We start from the raw sequence: 17,834 nt of genomic DNA, 5'->3' as shown, positions 1-17,834 counted from the left end.
CATGCGTGACCAACCTTTTGAACTCGGACTAAACCAAACATATGGCTACATGGTCCAACTCACTGATTTTTGGGTCGTCCATTCCTAAAACCTTGAATCAGGCTGGGTGACCGACCGATACTTTTCCCTAGGTCGTATGACTTCACATTTCCCTCGGTCGTCCGTTCCTAAAACCTCAAATCAAGCTAGGTGACCGACCGACACTTTTCCCTTGGTTGTATGACTTCACATTTCCCTCGGTCGTCCGTTCCTAAAACCTCAAATCAAGCTAGGTGACCGACCGACACTTTTCCCTTGGTTGTATGACTTCACGAACTATTTATCCTGAATGTGTCCCAACTCAGTCCCATTTCTTCTCAACATGGTCGTACACGGAGAGGCGAAGTTCAGGTCCAAACAGTATGCATACAGGGGAGTCTAGGAGTCGGCTTACTACTATCTGAAACAAAATGAAGATGATTTAGCGTTTAATGTAAAATAGAATAGACATTTAAACGGTCATTTTCAAGAATGTATCACCTCCAAATTCCATGAATTTCTTAAGGCCAATTCTTAGGTGCGGGTAGCCGCACCACGTGTACGGTGCGGCTGCCCAATCAAATCTCAGAAATTTTTGTCTTTGTTCCGAAATTGTCCCTGATTTTTAAATGTGAAATATCCAAAATACCCCCCTGCTAGGGGAATGATTGGTCTGCCGCACCACGTGGCGGTGCGGCTGCCCCACGCAAGAATCACTCATTTCTTAAATAAACAGCCTCAATCATATAAGCCAAGATGGTCAGCTTGACCTAACAGATTAATACCTTTGGATTTGATATGCAGAGGAGACCAAGATCCAAAGGAACTGCCCGATAGGGTTCTCCATACTGTAGAAGATGCTCCAAATGAACGAATTGCCATTTCAAGTCCCAACTCTTCAGCCATTGCTATCATCGCAATACCAAGCACTGCAGGGCCCTGGTATGTTTCACCCTTCTCAAGATGTTTATGAATAATGGCCAGGAAGGTTTTGAACCTGCATGAAATAAAAGCTCGCTACTTCATACATGTGTGACAGGGGAACTTAAATGTGTAGTAGGTCTGAGGATATTACCTTGAGAACATTTCCTGTTCCCGCATAAGCACAAGAAAGCAGAGTCATATCACAATGTTTTCTGATTTTTTCATGAAATGTCTTTGAAACTTCAGCAGTGGCCTCAACACTTTCCTGTGAGCCACAAGTGAACTAGGATTTGAATGTTCTCGAGTTCTGAAAGATTGAGTGACTTCTTTGGCAGCAAAAAATGGTTAATAATAAGCAAGCTCTGACTACGTAATATATACTAAATGAATTTGATTTTGTATGAAAAGAAAGAAAGAGAAAGTTAAGTAGTAGTGATGCATTCCAGGAAAGGGAGAAAAAAAAAAAGAAAAAAAAAAACTCCCTTGCGAAAAAGTATACCTGCTTCCCAAGATACAGAAGACCTAGGCTGAGGGGTATTAGGCGAGCAAGGGGCTCCCCCAACTCAGCGTCACTTCTGTCCATTAGTGCAAATATGATTGCCTGAGCCACCTCCTCATTGCAAGAACCAACATATATCAACCCCAAGGAGATTGCAGCGAATGTGATAACATCAAGGGGAGCTTTGGCGTCATTTAGTATAGGAGTCAGCTTACTACGTATCTGGCACAACGATAAGTTGGTTTTGATGAAAATAAGCATATTATAGCAGTTCAAGAAACGCTAACTAAACTAGCACTCTTCTTATTTAATAAAAATGATCAAGACACTAGTGAAGGTTTGACTAACTGTACTCGTGATTCTTGAGCCAAGAATGATATAGACCCATTATTGCACCAATTCGGATAGATGGATCTTCTTTATCTATGTATTCGCCCAGATGTGCCAGTGCCTGGGAAAGAGATCAAGTAAGATCAATACTCGGGGGGGGGGGAGACAATAAAGATTTAGAGATGCATATAGAGAAATATTTATAAGGTCAAGCAGACAAATGGAAAGGTTGAGGTAAGGCACTTACTGGATCACAATCATTTTTTATACTGTAATTGACAGTCCCAACCCCTAACAACGCACCAGCAATGACATGGTTGTCATTGCTGTGGAAGTACTTGTCAATTTGAGCCAGCCCGGGGTCAACATCCCACAGTAAAATTGTACCCTGTCGTGAAGAATTTCAAACAAAACTTGAGAAATACAGTTAAAAAGATAAACAGAAAATATCAATGCTAAGAAAGAAATGCACACCAGACTTGCTGCAGCACTGGTCTTCCCATGCTCCTTATTCTTGAAAAGCCAGTTTCCTGATGCACCACCACTTGAGGCATCTGATGGGACAGTCATCAACTTATCCTGCAGGAACATTAATATTACATGTCAATAAAATCCAAAATCCAACAACATTTCACAGGCAAATCAATTCTGAATAACTTTACCTGACCAAAGCCAGCATTGACAAATGCATTAACAAACGTAGCAGCTAAGTTCTGTCTGGCTGAATCAACACTAGCACCAGCACTTGCCCGGCCATCAAGTAAGTGTGCCTTCACAAAAATACCAACAACACTATGGTGATCAGAGAAGGGATCTAGTGAGGAACAGTGCATGCATCATATTTAACGGATGACATGTATTATAAAATAGTTATTCTGAATATTCTGAAGATCACATTAGGGATCTATATCTAGTGCAAAAACAGTGCAAGCCATATTTAATATAGAAAATTACATATAAGTGTCACTTTGAGACTTATATGACTCATAAGGCCACCTAAATTGTTTTATACACATAAGGCCACTTTAGGGCCCAAAATCATTAGCTCCCTTTTATGCTATACCTATTTTACCTCACCTATCTATTATTTAAATTTCTGTTTCAGTTACTCAGTCTCTCTCTCTCTACCACGATGAAACTCTCTCTCTAGCAAACCGGGAAGCTCTCTCTCTCTAGCTCGCTCAGGAAGACAAAGCTCTCTCTCTCTCTAGCTCGCTCAAGAACTCTTTCTCTCTCTAGCAAACTGTGAAGCTTCCTCTCTCTAGCTCGCTCAGGAAGACGAAGCTCTCTCTCTCTCTCTCTAGCTCCAAAAAGAAGATGAAGCTCTCCCTCTAGTTCGCAACAGTCTCTAATCGATCATTGAGGTTTAATTCCATATCTCTGCACTGTTTAGCTTGATTTTTACTTCGATTTTCATCACTGTAATTTCGTTTTTGTTTTGATTCGATCTCAGCCTTCTTTCTCTACAATTTGTTTAGCTTGATTTGTATTTCAAATTTCATCAATGTGATTTGATTTTTGTTTTGCTAAACCTAAATTGTGTGTAGCTTATAGTTAAATTAGTTGTTCAATCATGCGTAGTTGTTGTGATTTCATCACTGTATCAATCATGTGTTTTTGTTGAAAGTTGATTGCACAATGAAACTGTTGTGCAAGTTGATTGTTCATAGCTATCTCTATTAACTAATGCTACAGATACAGTTCAGAAAAGCAACTAACAGAATGAAATAATTCTACATTTGCTGTTTTGTTATATATTCTTTTTTTTCCTCTTGCCTTTTAATTCATATCAAAACTAGAAGCTGATTGATAGACTGATAGGTTTGCAGTGCAGTGGCACGCTGCTGTCTTCATTTTTCATTATAATACCAATCTTTGTCATGTCTTCGTTTTTCCTTTTTGATTACATATAGTAGCTTTGTATAACTGTTATAGTGCCTTTATCTTTCTGTGGTAGTAGCTTTCTTTTCCTCTGCTAGTATTCATTTTCAATCTGATTCCAATAGCTTTTCTGTTTGATATTGCGAATAGAAGCTAATTATTCTTCCTCTAATGTGTAATTGCAGTAACTTAGCCATAGATGCAGAACCTTATGCAAGGTGCACGTATATGTTTGAGACGATCATGTTCGTTCTTGATATGAAGCATACGTTTAATGATATTGTGAGGGAGGTCTCTGTGGGTTTTAATCATTTGAATCTTGGTTCATTCAACTTGAGGTATTCTTTCCATGGATATAAAAGCTGTGTGTTATCAAGTGATATGGATGTGAAACTGATGTTTAGGTGTATGTTTGATTTTAAATTGAATTCTGTTGATATTTTGGTGAGGGATTCTAATGGGAGCACCATTTTGGTGCCTTATTGTGGTGGGAGTAGTAGTTTTACTTCTGCAACAACATCTTTGGATGATTTTTCATGTGCTTCTTCATGTTTGTCAGTGGGTTCAAGCAATATTATTGATGCAAGTGAATACTTGGGGTGTTATAGGCCAGAGGCTCCAAAGAGTTATCTCACTCATGAGTGGTAGGGCTTTATAAGGCATGAGGATCAAAAGTTTGAAGGGGGGTGTTAGAATTTAGGGAAAAGTTGACCAAGTTTGCTATTGAAACTGGTTTTCTTTTCAAGTACACACGGAATACCTCAAGTCGTGTTATTGCAGAGTGTGCTAAGAGATATTCTGATGGTTGTCAATGGTCTATTCACGCTTTGAAGAACAAGGTGAATGGCTTTTTCTACATAAAGAAGTTGAATAATGTTCACACCTGCAAAGAAGTTCTTAGGCAGCAAAAGAGTAAGCTTTTGGGGTCTCATGTTGTGAAATCGGAGATTGCTAATGAGTTAAAGTCCAATCCTCAACTCAAGCCTAAAGAGATTGTGTCTCGTTTCAAGCATTCTTTTGGTTTAGATGTGTCTTATAGGACTGCTTGGTATGGGAAGGAGTTGGCTAGAAAAGCTGTCCATGGTCATGATGGTGACTCATATTCTCAGCTGCTTTGGTATCGTGATGCTATTTTATCTAGTAATCCGGGCTCTTATTGCATATTGGAAACTGATCCTTTAAGTAATCGTTTCAAATGTTTCTTCATTTGTTTTTCTGGTTGCATTGAAGGCTTTAAGTCATGCATTCCGCTTCTGTTCGTGGATGCGGCTCATTTGAAGAGTAAGTATAAGGGATACATGCTCTGTGCTACTGGAAAGAATGGAAACCAAGGTATGTTTTCTTTTGTGTCCTCTGCTCTGTGCTCAGTATCTTGGACGGTAGCTTTATATACCTGTGATAGTATATATCTATGGCTATGATAGTATCTTTCTGTACCTATATCAGTAGCTTTTAAAGGGTCAGTAGCTTCTGTTTCAGTTTCCATTTTCAAATACTAATTATTTTTTTAATATTTTTTTGCAAAGTTCTTCCCTTTTGCATTTGCAGTTGTAGATTCTGAAAATCATGCAAATTGGGATTGGTTTTTTGATCATCTATATAACATCTTGTCTCCGCAAGGTACAAATGTGACTTTTGTTACTGATCGACACAGCGGACTGTTGAATGCTGTTTCCAGGGTATTTCCAGATTCTCCTCATTCATACTGCTACTACCACCTTAAGGAGAATGTTAGAGGTGTGTACCGAAAGCAATCTGGAAATTATTTTGTTGACAAGATTGTGGAGGAATTTATGAAAGTTGCTTATTCACCTACATTAGCAAGCTATAACTTCAACTTGCACAACTTGAAGAAAGAAGGTGGTCCGCCTTTTGAAGAGTTATGCGATCTTTGCCATTGGAAAAGTGGTGCAATGCTTTTTTCAAAGGAAACAGGTATGTTGAAATGGCAAATAGTGTTGCCGAGTCATTTAACAATTGGACTAGAGATTTGCGTGAGCTTCCTATATTTGAGATGTTTCAAGGCTTAAGGGTTAAGGTTATGGAGAATATGTCTGAGAGGAAGGTTGCATGCAAGAGGTGGACCACTATTTTGTGTCCTCCAATGAGGCTTTGTTGAAGAAATCAATGGATATTGGGCTGCATTGGGCTGTTAGTATGTCTAGTGAGACTGTTTTTGAAGTTCATTCTGATAAATCAGTGGCGGTTGATCTTGGGAACAACACTTGCTCTTGCCGTCAATGGCAAATTAATTCATTCTCATGTTCACATGCTCTTGCTGCAATCCAAAAGGTTTGAGTTGAACCTATCTATAGTTACATTGAGCCATTTTACACCTGTCAAAGCTACATGGATTCCTACGTGCATGGTATTCATCCTATACCAAATATGGAGAAGTTTTATGAAGATGCAGCTAGTTCAACTTCTGTTGTTAAGCCTCCATTGGTTAGGAGGCCATCCGGTCGGCCAAAATCTGTTCGAATGAAATCTGCAGCAGAAGGAGGCACGAGGAGGCATATCAAGTGTGGCCGATGTGGTGAGTTAGGGCGCCACAACAAGATAACGTGTACTGCGCCAATTTGAAAGCTGGCAGAAGTACATGAACAAATGGAGTATCTTTTTACAACATTAATAGTAGTTTTCTATAACAATTTGAGTGTCTTTCCATACCATTTGGAGTAGCTATTACTATAATGTCATTCTTCTACAGAGTAGAGCTTTTACTTGTGTTGGCAACTGTAAATGAACAGAGTTTCTTTATACAACATTAACAGTATGTTTTGATCACCTTTGCAGTATCTGTTTATATGATTGGGAGTGGCTTTTAGTGATGATGTAATAGCTTTTACTATATTGGCATTTTTTAACATTGAGAATAGCTTTTGAGATTGATGTTTAACTTATGAGTGTCAATCCATGGAAACTTCAAAAATTTCTACATCCACAAAAACTTTGTCTAATGGTTTTGACATGAAACTTCAAACAAACCTAGAAATGGACATTAAAGAAGAAAACTAATGCTGAAAGTAACAAAATAGACATCAATTTCCATCCAATATTAAAGCTGAAAATTAAACATAAGGCTACTGTTAATAGTTCGTAAAGCCACTGTCAGTACTTCAAAATACTACTGTCAGCCCGACGTCATTTTCCATCAAATACCAAGGCTGGAAATTAAACAACATAAAGGTACCGTCCACATATGAAAATCTACTTTCATAGCCTAAAAAATCTACTGTCAGCATTGCATAAAACTCCTGTTTCCGATTATCATCTAATGCCTCTTGCCGCTCCTTGTTCTTTTAGTGGTATACGTGAACTCCTTGTCTTCAGTAGCCTTCCTTTTTTTGTTCTTGATTCGATCCACCATTGAATTTCTCTTTACAGCTTGTTTCTTCCCTTTCTTCATCTTTTTAATTGGTTCTTCTTCAGGTTCTGCTTCTTCATCAGCAGCTTCTTCTTCAGCAGCAGCTTTTTTCACCTTTTCCCTTCTCCTTGATTGTTTCTTTGCTTCCTGTTTCTGAGAAGACCTGCCTTCTTTATCTTTTCTTATTGATGTGTGCTTCTTTCTGGTTTTTCTCACTTCAGGTTCTTCTTCTTTGTCTTCATCATCGTCTCCACCATCTTCACCATCAACTCCTTCTCCACCCTCTTCCTCACCATTTTCACCATGAGCTCCTTCTCCACCCTCTTCCTCACCATCTTCACCATCAGCTCCTTCTCCACCCTCTTCCTCACCATCCTCACCATCACTGTTACTGTTTTGTATATCATCTTTCCGTAAATCCTCTTGAGAATCCAACATATCTTTCTCCAGTAGCTTTCTTTCCATTTCCAACAATTCATTTTCCAGATTGTGTATTATTTCTCTCTGCTACTCAATGACGTCCTCCAAGTTCTTTTTTTCCTTCTCAATAGTTGTAAAAACTTTCCACTTCTTCAACAATTTGTTCTGCAAGATCTGTATCTTCCTTGTTGCTATATTGTCTTCCTCAAAGGCTTTTTCCAACTTCTCCTAATATCTATCATTCTGCCTTGCTAGCTTTTCATTCTCTTTGGTCAACTTCTTCAACAAGTCTTGAGTTTTCTGGTTTTCTTCTTGTGAGAGACTCGTTTGAGTTGTTGCTTCTTCCAACGAGCCTATTAAGTCCTTCATTCTCTTCTGACTTTCTACTTCTTCTTTTCACAGTTCTTGGGTGGTTTTCTGGTGCTGTATCAAAAAATAAAAATAAAAAATCACATTAAAAAGCTACTGAGTGGGTTATAAAAACCTACTAACATAGCTCTACAAAGTTACAAACTTGCTCAGAATTGATTAAACGAAACTGAAAGTTTCTTAGGTACTGATTTGAATACAAAAAGCTACTCAAAAATGGTTAAAGAAAGCTACTAACATAATCATACGAATCCACTAACTCATCCATGAAACTGAAAGCTTCTGAAATTTTTAAAAAGCTACTGATGAGCTTAAAAGAAGCTACTCAAACAGTTACATAAAACTACTAAAATTTTCAAAGAAAATTAATTGGTTATAGATCACATAGGCAGAGAAAGCTACTAACCTAGGCAGAGAAAGCTAGTAACCTAGGTAGAGAAAGCTACTGAAAATCAATAAAGAAAGCTACTTACCCAATCTCCAAAAGTTGGAGTTACAAAGTCTTCCTCCCTCAGCTCTTCATCTGATGCTACTCCTCTGTTTCTTCCTTTGATGTCATTTATTTCCACTTCCAAGTCTTCCTCTGTCAGCTTTCGGTCAAACATTTCCTATTTTTCATCAAACAAAGTACACACAATGTTAAAGACTAGAACAATATATTTCTAAACTGATTTCTTATTGCAAATTTATTCTTTATTTTTCTTTCTTTACCTCTATCTGCTCGTTGGTTAGTTTCTCCATTTCTTTGTGCAGCTCGACGAGTGACCATCTTATGAAATTTGGCGGTTGGTTAATTCATTTATCTTGATAGCTCCTCCCATCTTTGTCTTCTCAGCTAACCAATACTGTTACACAACAATAAGAAAAACATTAATTTTGAGGGCTAAATCTACTGAAATGTTAATGAAACTAACAATAGTGGTTACTTACCATGATTAGCGGCAAACAACCTGACAAATTGACATCTTTGTCTTCCTGCTTCTTACTTAGACCATTGTGCAGGTGGTCTAGTACTAAGGTTGCCCATGAATATCGTCGCCAAGAATTCCATTCGCTGCAAATTTCTACCAACTTCCAGGACAATGTAGAACCTGAGGTGCAGAACAAGAAGGATACGAACAGACTCATGACAATTAGTGATGCCACCTCACTTGCAACTTGATTCCTTGGGTCTTTCAAAGATTCGGCAAGTGCACTGTCAACCATCGCTTTTGTCACTTTCTTTGCATCTCCAAAATACTTGTCGATGATGCGATTCTTCGTTGGCTTCTGGTGGTGCTTGTTTAGCTCGAATGTGACTCCTTCCAATCGCCTTCCAAGGCAGATAGCTACATCTTCACTAGTTATTTTCAGTATCCTTTCCCCAAGCAGAAACCCTTTCTGATTGACGTCGTATGTCTTGACCATTCTCAGAATGTCCTCATCTACTTTTCTGCATTCTCTGTCTTTTAAAAGTCCGTGATGGAAGACATAAATGATCTCCCAGAATGGTGTCCTATTCAACCTCAACATTACATCAGGACTGATCATCCCTTTGTAGGTTTTCATCTTCTCGTTGAATGATTGTAGACTTGCTCTATACTGTGGTGTTCGGTCTCTACGTTCAGCCATTTTTCCTTCCTGCAAGTAGAGAAAAAAATTAGAGAAGATAACAAACAAAGCTACTACTAAATAATAAGAAAGCTACAGAGAAAGGCTACAAAGATACTAACAAAAACAACAAAAAGCTACTGTAGTAGATGTGTAAAGCTACTGTCAAAGAACCATAAAGCTATTGAGATAGAACCAGAAAACTTTTGTTAAACATGCAAGCTGGTAAGCCAAGTTGTTGTTAAAGATAAGCTACTGTCAAGCATCATGAAACATATTGCCAAACATTCTAAAAGATACTCCAAAGCAGAACAATTGCTACAGCAAAAGACTGTAAAGCCTACTAGCAAATCGAAATTGAAAGATACTCCACATCAAATTGAAATTGAAAGAGAAAGATACTGCAAACAAAGATCGATGCTCTACATCAAATCGAAATTGAAAAGAGAAAGCTACTGCAAACAAAGATAAGAGAAAGCTATTGCAAACAAAGATTCTCCACATCAAATTGAAATTGAAAGAGAAAGTACTGCAAACAAAGATACTCCACAGCAAATCGAAATTGAAAAGAGAAAGCTACTGCAAACAAAGATTCTCCACATCAAATCGAAATTGAAAGAGAAAGCTATTGCAAACAAAGATACTCCACAGCAAATCGAAATTGAAAAGAGAAAGCTACTGCAAACAAAGATAAGAGAAAGCTACTGCAAACAAAGATACTCCACAGAAAAGCGAAAGAGCGCCGGCGACGAGGTCCAGATCAAGAGGCGGTTGAGAGAGGCCCACCGATGAGGGAGAACGTCGGCGATGAGAGAGAACGTGCACCGGTGATGAGAATGAACGTGCGCCGGTGACGAGAGAGAGAGAACGTGCGCCGGTGACGAGAGAGAGAGAAGGATGCGTTTCTAAAAATGAAACAAACCCTAGATTGATATCACAATTTGGGAGTGGCAGAACTGTAAATTCCTTTATTGTTAATGTTTAAAATTTAATCCTATTTTGTATCTGGTGGCCTTATGAAGGAAGAAAATATTGGGTGGCCTTTAGGCTAAAACAACACCTTAAAGTGCACTTATATGTAATTTTCTCTATTTAATAACTTACACACCTAAAATATAAGGAACAGCTCTTTCAGTTAAATTTCTGATAGGTCCCTTATCCATGGATTATTGAGTTGAGTTAATTGAGTGAAAGCACACCCTATTTTACTACTTTTTTTATAATGATGCAACTAGAAAAAAGAAAATTGTTGAAGTACTAAAACAGTAAAGGGGTGTGGATTATAAGAAGAATAGTAGATTTCTACCTCCTTATCCATGGATTATTTACTTGAATTAATTGAGTGAAAGCACACCATATTTTACTACTTTTTTATAATGATGCAGCTAGAAGAAAGAAAATTGTTGAAGTACTAAAACAGTAAAAGGGTGTGGATTATAAGAAGAATAGTGGATTTCTACCTCCTTGTCAAGGACGTAAATTAAAACCAACAATAAGTTTTACCATAAATGACAAGGACGGAAGTTAAAACCAACACTAAACGCTGTGAGCAAAATGGCTTATAAGTCAACTTTTAGCACATTGAATGCAGTCAAATCCAGTCTTATGACTATAATATATCTTGACAAAAGTGAATTTAGAAATATCCATTAAGTGTCAGATCTATGACATGAAATGAAAAGTTCAAACCCTTGTATATATCTTCTGGAGTTTTGGCCTCCATGAGCTCAATATCACGAGCAAGGGTAAGATAACCTTCACTGAGTTTAGCGTTATTGATAATGTCCTGCAATGCTTCTCTTTCTTCATCTTCTGCAACCATCTCATCGTTAAGCTCAAAATTACTACCCTGTAAAGTTTAACAGGAAAACATGCATGAGAAACACACTGTCAGATACTAATGTCAAATTCAATCTTTCAGTAAGGGTAAATAATATATTTTTTGAAGCACCTAATGCCTCCCATTTCAACAAGGGTGTCTGACTAAATATGTCTCCACTTAGGTAACAAGACAACTAACCCAGTTCTTGTATAATTGCCCCCCCCAGTGGACAAAAGGGGAGGGAGAGGAATAAGAATAAAGACTTGACAGATATAAATTCCAAGACTTACATGTCTGGCAAGGATGTAACAGAATTGCTTTTTCCGCAGCAGATCATCACAAGAGGTAAAGACTTGCTTTACAAACTGCAAACACACTCAAAATTTTTAGGACCAAATCATAAACTAGTAATAATCTTCTCTCAATGTCCCTTGTCGATTAACAAAACACAAGCTAATTTATAAAACGGCACAAACCTCCTTATTGTCGAGGAAAAGAGCAATCTGAAGTGCATTTGGATACTCTTCAAATTTCAGATATATCATGAATGCAATATCCAAAACTAACATATCATCTGGTCCAGGAAGGTATCTGCATTATGTCAAGATACAAAGAGAATGTCAACACAAGGACTCATTCACAAAGATACCTTTCAGCAGGTTATCCGTATCTCAAATAAGAAAATTGTCCAATTAAAATTGGAAAAGCAAAAAAAATTAGCTGAAAAACCCTAAGAGAGAAAAAACCCTCGTCCGGCTGCGCCGCCATGTCCGCTTTGGCCTCTAGCCCGGCCGGCGTGAGACAAGCGTGGCCGGACGGGACTTGTGTTGGGCGGCTCAACGTTTGAGCGGCGGGATCATTAGGCGTGGATGCATCTAGGAGCAGGTTGGAGGTAGGATGGGTTGGGGATCAAAACCAGACTGGAAACAATCTGGAGTGCAGAAGAATGAACGGTTTTGCATCTGGAGGTGCCCGGCGGCTTGGCATGGGTTGGTGGAGGATTTCTTGGGCGATCTGTGGCTGTGGCTATGGTGGCTTGATGCGCGTGTTGCGACCAAGGGACTGTTATCGTAGAAACCAAGATCTATCGTAGGCCGTTGGCTTTCAGATCTTGAGCGTCAATCGTCGCCACGTGCCGGTGATGGAGCGGCTGTGTGGAGGAGACCCATAGCCGACGGCATTGGGTATGGGTCTGGTCCGGTGATTAGCAGGGATGATCGTCGGCAGGTGGGAGATCGATGCAGGCGAGGGCGATCTGATGCAGGTCGGGGAGTTCAGATGCAGGTGGTGGTGTTTGCAGGTGGTGGTGGGAGTGGCGGCCTGCTGAGAGTTTTTGGTGTTTGGTTTTGGTTTCCTTATTTGATTTTCATAAATAAGTCTTTTGTAGGTTTTTTTAGTTTTAGCTGTTGGGTCACACTGCAATTTTGGTATTGACAATCTTCCCTTAGCCGATCGAGAGGTCGTTCCTGTTCTGGAGTTCGGTCAGCAGCGGTGGCAAAAATGTCTGGCTATAGACAATCATCCTTGGCCGTCTAGTGGGTCATTCCTGTCTGTGATTTGGTTGAAGGCGATGGCGATCGATTTGGAGCAGTGGTGGATGGATGGTGTTGACAAGAGGGCGGTGATGGTGTTGAGTTTTTTAGTCCCAGGTCTGAATGTCTGGCAACCTTTTTGGTCGGGTTTAGGTCACAATGAGTGTTGGCTTGGTCGATCCAATGCTGGTTAGGAGGACTCTGGTGGGAGAGTTTAGTGTCGACACAAGTAAGTTGTCTAGTTTAGAGTTCTTACTGGTTGGACGAGAGGTGAGATGTCAAAGAATCACTGCTCCTGCGCTTTTGTCTGTCCCACAGTTGTAGTGCAAGTTTAGAGTCAGTCATAATAGATTTCCAGTGTGAAGTCTAGAGGCCATTTCTGAGTAAGAGATGTCGCATATAACTCGTTGTAAGCAGTTTCATTATTAATGAAGTTCTTATTTGATCAAAAAAAAAAATTGGAAAAGCAAACTTGGCATATTATTTCCAAAAAACATTCCAGATTGGGCAAATCTCTTAATCAAGGCAGTCTGCTTACCTTGCCGAACTGGTGAGGTAGAGACAAGTCCTCTTAAAATTTGTCTTATCAACATGCTCAACTAACAGATCAAGGTCTTCCACCTGGCATTGAACAAACTATCAGTCCCAAGAAAAAAGGGCTTGTCTGCAAAGAACGTATGTTGACAAATTAATATTTGATTTTACCTCCATTAAAAGGTCAACAACTTCCGGTTCGGCATTGTGCTGCATTTCATAAAGGGGTCGTGATCACTTACCCAATTTTAACTTAAAAATTACCCACTTACTCCACTGAGAGTTTTTTACTCCCACTTACCCAGTTTAAACCCAAGTGACATTTTTACCCCCAATCTAATTAATAAACTACAAACACCTCTCTCTCTCTCCTCCTCCTATCAGACTCTCTCTCTCTCTGCCATACATATATCCATACCCATACACCAGATTTAACCCAGACTCCATCAGCTCATCTGACTTCAGCCATCTCGACTCCCACAGGGACAAGGACGACGACTCCAGCCCGACCGGCGATCTCAGTGGCCATAACGACGACTCCAGCCCACCGGCGAAGACTCCACCTGATCATCTCCTAGCATCGGTAACGACTCCACCTGCACACCGCCGCCAGAGACGACCTCGATCTCACCTGTACAAGCTTACCTCGACCGCCCAGACGCCGACGACTCCCTCTCTGGCGTTCAACCATTGACCTGAGCCCGTCGATTGCATCCCAGCAGCAGCGAATCATCTGCCATTCGACCCAGACCGGACCCACCATCGAAAACCAAAAATCATCTGCCGATCAACTCAGACCAGACCCGCCATCGACAACGACTGCTCGATTGGACCGACTGCGTTTCGTTCACTTGATTCGGATCGGGTCGTGGCTGCGTCGTCTTCTTTAGCCACTGGTGGTTCCTCTTCTTCTCCGATCTGTAGTTCCTCTTCTTCCGATATGGCTTGGATAGTTGCTGTGTCGGATTCGGTTCGGAATGCGTTTTCTTCTCCGATATGGCTTGGTGTTGGGCTAATGTCATCAAGATAGTTTCTGGGCTTCTTTTTTTTTGGGTAAATTTGGCAGAAGGATATAAGGAAAGAAGAAAGAAGAATGAAAAAAAAAACTTCATTGAGTAGTTATACATGTCTATTGCGAGGCAATAATATGAGTATTGGGGGGCAATAATATGCATATAAATTGACAATTGTGACTGTAGTGTATTCATTTTGGTTTTGGGAGTTTATGCAATTCACTGGAGGGCAATAATATGATTAATGGAGGCAATAATATGATTATTGGGAGGCAATAATATGGTTACTGGGTATTATTAGGGGGCAATAAATTCATACGCCGGAATCTGGTCACAAGTCCGATAACCGGTCGCCTGAGACCGCGGCCGGCCACTGGTCACCGGAGCACAGCAAGGTGGAGGATGACTTCTCTCTCTAAGTGAGAAAGAATTAAGGAGAGGGCAAAAAAGTCCCCAAAAAAAATAAAAAGAATAAAAAAAAATTAATTGGGTATTAGGGAAATAATCCCTTAGAGTGTTTTGGGTAAATGGGGTTAAAAAACTGTTAGTGGAGCAAGTGGGCAATTTTTAAGCTAAAATTGGGTAAACTGTTAGTGGGGTTAATACATATATATATATATATATATATATATTTTTTTTTTCATTTTCTCCTTTTAAAATAGAGGATCAAATAATTTCACTCCTAACCCCATGGTGACTCGAACTCATGACCTCGATCTTAGGTAGTGGGCGCTCTAACCACTGAGCTAACACCACTTCGTCCTCTTTCATAAATACATGATTAGAACCAAAATAAATAAAAAAAATATAAAAAAAAGAATTAAAAAAAAAAAAACACACACACACAATCTTGTTGTTGATCTTACCCTTATGTGAAAGGCAACTATTTGTTGTACTAGTTCCATTAGATCATCAAAGGGGGTCTCATCACTCTGTAACTGAAAAGGCAAGTTAGAACCAATCCTCAAGAAATCATATACATAATAGCATGAAATATTAAAGTGCCTTGTCTTGATTACGTATTAACACATGTTACAAGACAAATGCTGCGTTTTAAGTGATACATGATACGAGCATTGAAAGAAATTGCAGGATAATATTTCAAATGATGTATTGATGTCTTGAATTTCAATGTATACAAAAGAAGAATGATCAAGGAAAACTTGTCTTGCCACCTCAATTAACTCTTCCAACAAAATAAAAGTCAATGCAACATGTTCAAAGGATAGAGTTCACACCTGTCGCTTGGCATATTCTTGAGCAATTTCTCAAGCTAAGTTCCTGATTACAAGAATGTCAACAGTAGTGAGGATAAGATACATAATTATTAGTCTTATACCCAACTGAAGGAACCTTTAAAAACACGCAAGAACTAAAAGGATGATACTATCATCCCACAAAATTCCACCAGAGGCTATGCATATCATTAGAAATTAGAAGATTCTTACCTTACATGTTCATGGCCCCATGAACCAATATCACCGTCTGACCCCAATAATCTAAACTTTAAGCTTTCCTGAAAGAGGTGGACATATAAAAGACATAAATACACAGCTCTTAAACAACAAGAATGGTGCGGCAGTTTTGCCATGGCCAAAAATAAAATGTAGAAACCTCAAACCGTAAAATAATAAAGACATACCCGTTCTCCTTCAGCAGACATGGTCAATGCCAAAACCGACAGTATATCTGCGAGTTATTTCTGCATGCAATACAACAGTAAATTATTTAAACAAGAGCAAATACTATTAATATTAAAGTGGACAAGGCACCAACAGATAAAACATACCTTCAAATCCGAATCACTCATTAATTGATTCATAATATGCTTTTAGAGTTCCGTATTGCGGGCGAAGATATTTTAATGGCTTTGGATCTGAGGTCATGGAACTAGTTGATGTACGAATTTCCTGCCTACAAAATAAAATTTGATGCCATGTCAAGCCACACAATATTTTCTGATCCATATAAGCAAAGATTGGTGCTGACAAGTTTATCGATCAGTCCAGGTAGTCAGAAACACCAGACCAAGCCAGATGCAGCTGCATGTAAGAAGCGCCAAGACTTAAAAGCTTCCTTTTTCAAGTGTATCAAGTAAAGTTTTCTTCTTTTACTCCAATAAATTGTTTTACAAAGAATTGAGGGAAGTAAATTGCAACCCAAGAGAAAATATCGAACATAATTTTCATAGCTTATAAACTAGCACAATTACTGAAAGATGCAAGTTAAGCTTATATTAAAAAGTTGTGGACAGTAAATTACTGAACTTTTAGGGGCAGAAAAGGGAGGTTATAGCCTATACCTCATGCTCTCAAGGGCAACCTTCTGCAACCCGGGATCCGGATCTTGAACCCTCTCCACATACAACTCCAATTGTTGCTTCAAGGCCAAATCTTCGTCGGACTACACATAAGTACTTACAATTGGTAATTACATTTTTAATGCCATTTTTGTATAAAATTCAATTTACTTGCTAAGAGTCTAAGAGCTCTATTATTATTATTAGTTTATTTATTTATTTATTTATTTTTATTTTGTTTGACAACATTCCAATTTCTTAAGTTTAGAAAGGGTTGTACGTCCCCTTCTCCTTAACCGTAACTTTTAATAAAATGAGAGATTAGAAATGGTTTTATCCAATAATGTGGTATGTATGTTTTTCTTACTCAATTACAAGCTCACGAAAATGACTGGTAGATGTTCAGTACTATTTGGTTTAGTGATATAAGTCTCTCTTTTATAAGTGGAAGGTCGTGAGTTCGACTCACAATAGACTAGTTGTTACATATGACTTGTTTATTTGATTAAAAAAAAAGGATTAGTAGATTACAAAATTTGGTGTAGAATTTATAAGAACTAATGTTTTTAAGTTTCAATAATGTGGGATTTAGCATTTTGATTTGCAAGAATTGAATTATTAGGGACAAGGCATTGGGCATTTGGGTCGACTGGCCATGACCTTCTTAGGTAGTGCACTAGGCAAGTTTTCCAGTGAGGCAACATACATGTCTTTGATCAAGATAAGAACAGTTTGATCTACATATAGCACAAAATAACTAGATCAATAAATCAATAGTAAAAATATCACGAGCTATTCGAATGTACTGTCTCAAATATGAACATGGTTAATACTCAAATTTGACCTTCTTTGGTACCTTGGTAACTTCGGGTTCAATGGAATAATTGTTTGTTTCGCATTTCTCAAATGAATTTTCATTCATCTCATATATTTCGCAAAGGGAATCATGTTGCAGATGCATTAGATAGTACGTCTTCTACTGACTTTGTGTGGTAGGATACAACTCCTAGTTTCATTGCTTCAAATTGTAATGAAGACCGTTTGGGTCTTCCGAAGTTTAGAGTTCGTTAGCTTGTTTTTCTTTGTGGTTTTAAAAAAAAAAAAAAACCAAAACAAAAACAAAAATTAATACCTATTGAGGTGAAAATTGGATGTTGCATGTGAAAAGACTCATTGCATGATTAATACAGTACTGATATTGTCTAAATTTAATCACTTATTAGGTGTTAGGTTTTA

General features: G+C 38.6%; 1 long non-coding RNA gene and 1 pseudogene across 1 annotated transcript; both read right to left on the bottom strand.

Moving 5' to 3' along the window:
- Window positions 1–340: 340 nt before the first annotated feature.
- Window positions 341–17,306, bottom strand: LOC112170808 (annotated as a pseudogene).
- Window positions 7,671–8,624, bottom strand: LOC121049782. Its single transcript, XR_005801330.1, has 3 exons — window positions 8,520–8,624; window positions 8,282–8,416; window positions 7,671–7,862 (listed from the first exon to the last, which is right to left on the bottom strand). It is a non-coding gene; the product is annotated as an uncharacterized LOC121049782 (long non-coding RNA).
- Window positions 17,307–17,834: the final 528 nt, after the last annotated feature.

This window comes from Rosa chinensis, chromosome 6 (assembly GCF_002994745.2).
Source record: "Rosa chinensis cultivar Old Blush chromosome 6, RchiOBHm-V2, whole genome shotgun sequence".
NCBI lineage: Eukaryota > Viridiplantae > Streptophyta > Magnoliopsida > Rosales > Rosaceae > Rosa > Rosa chinensis.
This window is presented reverse-complemented; position numbering and strand designations above follow the sequence as displayed.